Below are 6,274 nucleotides of genomic sequence, written 5' to 3'. Positions count from 1 at the left end.
TAATTTATTCAAAGCTTAATATGTCTAGGATTTTGATTTTTGCATTTTAAAACTCATTTTTACTTGAAAAATACCTTAATAAATCTCAAAACTAGTCAAGCTCATTTTTAATCATCATAAACCTTTCCAACAAGTTTCAAATGACAAAACAAAGTTGTTCAAGTGGTCATTTGGCCTTAGAAACAAGAAAATCAAAAAATCAATTCTTAAACCCTATATTTCAATGAAAAATGCTATTAATATCGGCAAATATGTTTAAACTTATATTTAAACTCTTTAAACTATTTAGAAAAGTTTTATATTACACTTTGAAAAAGTCCAAATAATTTTTATGCCCATAAATGTTCAAAAACAAGATTTGATATTTTAAGCTTTAAAATCTTTCGAAACTTGCATGTAGCACTTATGAGAAATTAAAATCATTGCAAGTTATCTAGTTTTCTTTGTTTGAGTAAGTTTAAATCATTGAATTCAAGATATGCAAATTCATTTTACAATTAAAAACTTACTAAAACAAAATTTCATATTTTAAAGCTTGACTCTAACAAAAATTACTTTCAAAGCAACATAAAAAATTTCAAAATCATTAAACTTTGTATACTCTCCCTAAGTTTGTGCATAAATAAAAAGTTAATTGTGCATATAATTTATCTCAACAAGCACCAATAATAATTTTACAAAGCATGATATCATCAATGTCAATTATTCACAAATAAATTCATGCTTAAACACAAGTTCTAAAAATAAGCATATCTTAAGAATGTACAAAATCATTTTCACCAACAATATCAAGATCAGTCATGCAATCCTATTTTCAAGAGCATTCTTGAATTCTCCCTATTATTGTTATATCCAAGATATTCATAACCATAGCAGATATTCTCCCAAAAATGTATCTCAAGCAAATAGGTATTAAACACAATCTCAACAAGCATGAGGAGTATTTATATCCAAATCATACACTCAAAAATAAATGCATACTTATCAAGCTCATATATATCATATAAAATTCACATATTCAAGGTATATTAACAAAGCATATACCAATAATCATTAAGCATTCAACATTCAACAATAATAGACAACCAATTTCAAATTCATAAAAGTTTAGAGGTTATCCATCTCCATTGTGTATCTAGAGTTTCATTCTTCAAAATCACATTATAACTCTTTACTCTAGCACTCCTACAAGAGACATTCTTCATTTGATTTTTGGTACCTAAATTACTTTGGGCCTTGAGAGTTAGTAACCAAATCTCTTGTTTCATTTAGAACCCATACTTGCCTAATTCTAAATAAAACTTTTTTCTTTATAGGAGAAGTATGTTTAGTATGACTATGAAAATGACAAAAATTGCATTTAATCATTCTAGTATTTAAACTCTTTTTTCAAAGCTTTTATTTTTCATTCATCAAAACTTCAAATTTCTTTCTCAATTTTAAATTCTCTTTTTCTAGCATTTCATTTATCTTTTAACAAGCTTCAAAATTCAATTTCAATTTATCATTTTTCTTTTCCAAATCATTCTTTGTATTTATTAAGAAATCATTTTCAACATTCAATTTTGAAATCACTTTCTTGTAATTCGTCATCACTAATTCACATTCATCATACAACTCATTGTAAGCATCTTGTAATTTATCAAATATATATGAATTTGAATCACAATAGTTAGAGATTACCTCTGGTTCTTCAATAGTCATGAGACATGATGCATGTTGATTGAAATTTATCTTTCATGTAGCTCATTCAACTTTTTTCATATCTCATTTAAGGTTGAACATTTTGAGACTAAGTTGAAGTTGTAAGAGTCAAGAGCTCTATAGAGTAAGCACTTTGCCTTAGCATCATTCATCACTTGTCTTATATAGTTTGCATCATTTGAAAAAAATTCAAGCTATTTCTCTATCACATTCTAAGCTTTAAAAGTCATAGGCTACTATGAACACTTTCATCCTCATTTTTCATTTATAAAATTCAAATTTATCAAACATAGGAGCTTTAAGGACTTTTTCAGCATCTTGAAACCTTAATTGAGCCATATGATCTTTACTTAAGGTGATTAAACCTACAATAAGATACCAAAGCTCTGATACTAATTGTTAGATTTTTATGTGAAATGGTGATCCAAGACGGGAGTAAATTGGATCTCTCTAAATTTTTTTCAAAATAATGATTTTAAGATAGTTGAATGAGAAATTAAACCAATAAGCACTTTTGATGAAAATATAATGCAATCAATAACAATTAATGAACCTAAAATCAAATATAAACAATAATAAATGTAAAGAGATAGGGATAAAGTAATCAAACATAATGATTTATAGAGGTTTGATCTTTTTTCACAAGGCTTCTACGTCATCTTTTCTTGGTTGTCCATACCAAGGCTTCAATCCATTAATTGAAGAAAAAATCTTACAAGATATAAATCTATCTTGTACTAAATCTCTATCTTTTTCTTAAAGCTTAGATAGCAACATTTACCTTTACAAGGCACATAGGTCCTCTCTTCTTAGTTGTCCATACCAAGGCTTCAATCCACTAATTGAAGAAAAAATCTTACAAGATATAAACCTATTTTGTACTAAATCTCTATCTTTTTTTTAAGGCTTAGATAATAAACTCTACCTTTACAATATCAAGAGGATACCTTACCTCTTACTTACAAGATAACTCAAATGATTTTTGCAAACTAAAATACCTTTAAAGGTTGAGTGTTTGCCTAATGAAGTACAAAAAATTTGATGAATGAACAACAACAATGATTTGGATACAACAAATACAAAGATATAGACTTTAAAGTTTTAAAACTCTTGATTTTTTTTAGAGAATGAATATATGATTTGTTTGATCTTACTCTCTTGATTCATTAACTTTCTTGATATGTTGGAGTGTCTTATATATAAAAAAAATTGAACAACTAGCCATTGGAGATGATTTGAAAGAAGAAATATCCATTGAAAGTTTGAAAAACTAACCGTTATACACATGTTTGGGTAGACCCTATCGATTGGTTTTGATAGGGGATCGATCCTATACCTTACTTGATCAATCCTTTCTTGTAGAAGATCGATCCCTTTTAGTGTTTTTTAAATCCATTTTGTTTCTGTAAGAAAAATCAATTAATCCATTATAAGAGGGGATCAATTGATTTAGCCAGGGGATCGATTTGGTTAAGCTAAACGGTTGTCTTCTATTTTGCACTTTGCTCACTCATTTGATCATATCTTGAGTTATACAATTCCAAATCAAAAACCATTTAAAGATTTATAAACTAGACTTAAATGGCTTTCTATCCATATAAAATTCATTACCTAGTTCATTGTATATGAATTATAGTGAATTTTCAAATATACCCCTTTTATAGTTTTTAGAAAACTGTAAAGTGTAATAAAAATTCAAAATCTTTTCTTAAAAAATTTGGATTTTGATTTTGTTTATTCATTAAAAAGTAGACTCAAAGAGCTTTCCAACCATATAAAATTCAAACATTAAAACTTTGTGAATTAATACAAAAATAAAAAATAAAACAAGTTCAATATTAGAAAATTTTGTTCTTGTAAAATAACTTTATTAAGTTAATTTATTTCTCAAAGCTAATATTAGCAAAATTGTATTGAGTCCAAAATGAATAAGTTTACTTTAAAAACAACAATTAGACTTTCATTTAAACTTAAATAAATAATGTTTAAAGATACATATGATTTGAGAAATAAGAACACATAAAGAAAAGTTTGTTTAAACTTTGAAAATCATATTATTTATTTAGTACCAAATTAATAAAACTTAAGAACTTGTACTAAATAAATCTTTTTCAAAATCTTGATCAAGCTTTTTTAACTTAATATTTTGTCATTTCAAAATAAAGATCAATTTAAGGCTAACACTTTAATACCACTTGTAGGATCTCAAGCGTTACCAACTCTTTCAAAAGTAATGTTAAGAAAGCATATACCCTATCTTTGTAATGCATTTAGCACAAACAAATGCCAATGATATTCGAGCACATGGAGTTGATAGATATGGCCAACCTTCGATCTACTAACAATCTCCTCCTAGCAACACCACTGGGACTCAAACCCATAACCTGGGCTCTGATACCACTTTTAGGATCTTAGGCGCTACCAACTATCCCAAAAACAATTGTTGTTAGGAAGGCGTAAACTCTAACCTTATAGTGCATTTAGCACACACAAGCGCCCACAACGTTCGTGTACTTAGAGCTAATGGACGCAGCTAACCTTCGATCTGTCAACATTAGCAATTAAAGAGAAAAGGCAAGTTAATGGTCGAAAAAAATTCAGTATTAAGACAAGAGCTTTTACAATACTTTCATGCTAGCCTAACTAGCGATTGCTTAGAAGTCAACATCACTATGAATAGAATCTCTAATATTTTATACTGAAAGGGGCTAAGAAAAGAAATATAAAGAATGGTCAATGAGTCTGTGGTCTGCCAAAAATGTAAGAATGATCTGTCAGCTTAACTAGGCTTACTTCAATCACTACCCATACCTGATAGGATCTAGCATGATATCTTTATGGATTTTATGAAAGGGCTACCTAGATCCTATGGCAATGATGTTATTTTTATGATAGTTGATAGGTTAAGTAAATACGCCCACTTTGTGGCTATCCTAATTTTTTTACAGACATAACAGTAGCTCAACTATTCATGGACAATATTTTTAAATTGCATAAGATGCCTCAATCCATTAATTTTAACAGAGACAATATCTTTTTAAGCAAGTTTTGGCAAAAATTATTTCAACGACATGGCACTTTCACTCAACATGTCTACCTTTTACCACCCACAATATGATCGTCAAACATAAATTGTCAACAAATATCTGGAATCTTATTTGAGGTGACTAGTTAGTGAAACCCCAAAAGAATGGAGTAAACGGTTGCCTTATGGTGGTACAACACTAATTTCCACTCTGCTATAAATACAACCCTTTATGAAGAAGTGTATGGCCATCCACCACTTGTTCACCTTCCATATTTGTAGGAGATTCATTGGTGGAAACTGTAGATAGAAGCTTGCAAGCAAGGGAAGCCACTATACAAATGATGAAATTTTAATTAATTTGTGCCCAAGACAAAATGAAAAATCTTTTCTTGAAAAGGGAAAATGAAAAGCAAAAAAAAAAAAAAGTTGAGTTATCAAGTGACATCAACAATAATTAGCTTTTTTGAAAAATTTATATCATGAATTTTTAAAAACTAAGAAAAGACAAAAAAAATAAAAGACCTAAAAAGGAAAAAATTAAATCCAAATTTGACATCGACATCTCTACTAATATCTTTTTCTAAATTATCAAATTAAAAAAATAACAAAATAAACATATATTTTAAATAATAATATCAAATAAACCTTATATTCAAAAAAATTTTAAATTCTTAAAGATAATTATTAAATATTTTAAAAAAGTATATAGGAAAAAATAAAAAAAATGAAAAAAAATCAAGTAACTTGATATATGGCATACCTTTGAAATTAACTGTCTCATAAAAAATATTAAAATCTAAAAAATTATTTATTAAATATATAAAAATAAAAAAAATACAAATACATGACATACCTTTGATATTAAATGAGGCTCGCACAAAAAAATCTAAAAAAATTATTAAATATATTTTTAAAAAGAAAAAAGTAAAAAAAAGGTAAAAAAGAAAAGCAAAAAAAGAAAAGTTCAATATAAATGAATTCCACATAAAAAATTATTAAATTAAGGTATCAAATAATAATTTTATTAATATGATACATATATATATAAATATAAAATTAAATGAATAATAAAACATATATTTATATATACCATAGTGGGATGAAAAATCATAAACTTATATTTGACTTAATCTCAATATTCAAAAAAACAAACTAGGTCTGTTTTCAAATAAAAAAATGCACTTATTGAATCCTAAAAATCTATCAAGACTCTAAATTTAACCCAAATTCTAAAATCGACTCGCAACCTTAAATCATCACCCGAAAATCATTCAAATCCTAATGCCTCGACCTAAACCCATACCCAAAACTATCTCAAAATTATAAGGATTCGTATGAAAACCTCACATGAAATAATTTGTTCTCGAATGTCGCCTAAAAGATGGGATATGTAAAAAATTTTATTTCATCAAGTTTTATATGAGTCCTTAGCCTGCAATAATAATGAGATTAAATAAAAAAAAATAAAAAATGAGATCTTAAATATAAATAATTATACCTAAACTCTGCCTAGAAGTTAGGTAGTTTCTATAGTCTCATTAT

The sequence above is a fragment of the Durio zibethinus genome, chromosome 16 (genome assembly GCF_047325235.1).
Source record: "Durio zibethinus cultivar Kanyao isolate XHJ-2024 chromosome 16, ASM4732523v1, whole genome shotgun sequence".
Classification (NCBI taxonomy): domain Eukaryota; kingdom Viridiplantae; phylum Streptophyta; class Magnoliopsida; order Malvales; family Malvaceae; genus Durio; species Durio zibethinus.
The sequence above is the reverse complement of the archived record's forward strand: the minus strand, read 5'-3'. Positions refer to the sequence as shown.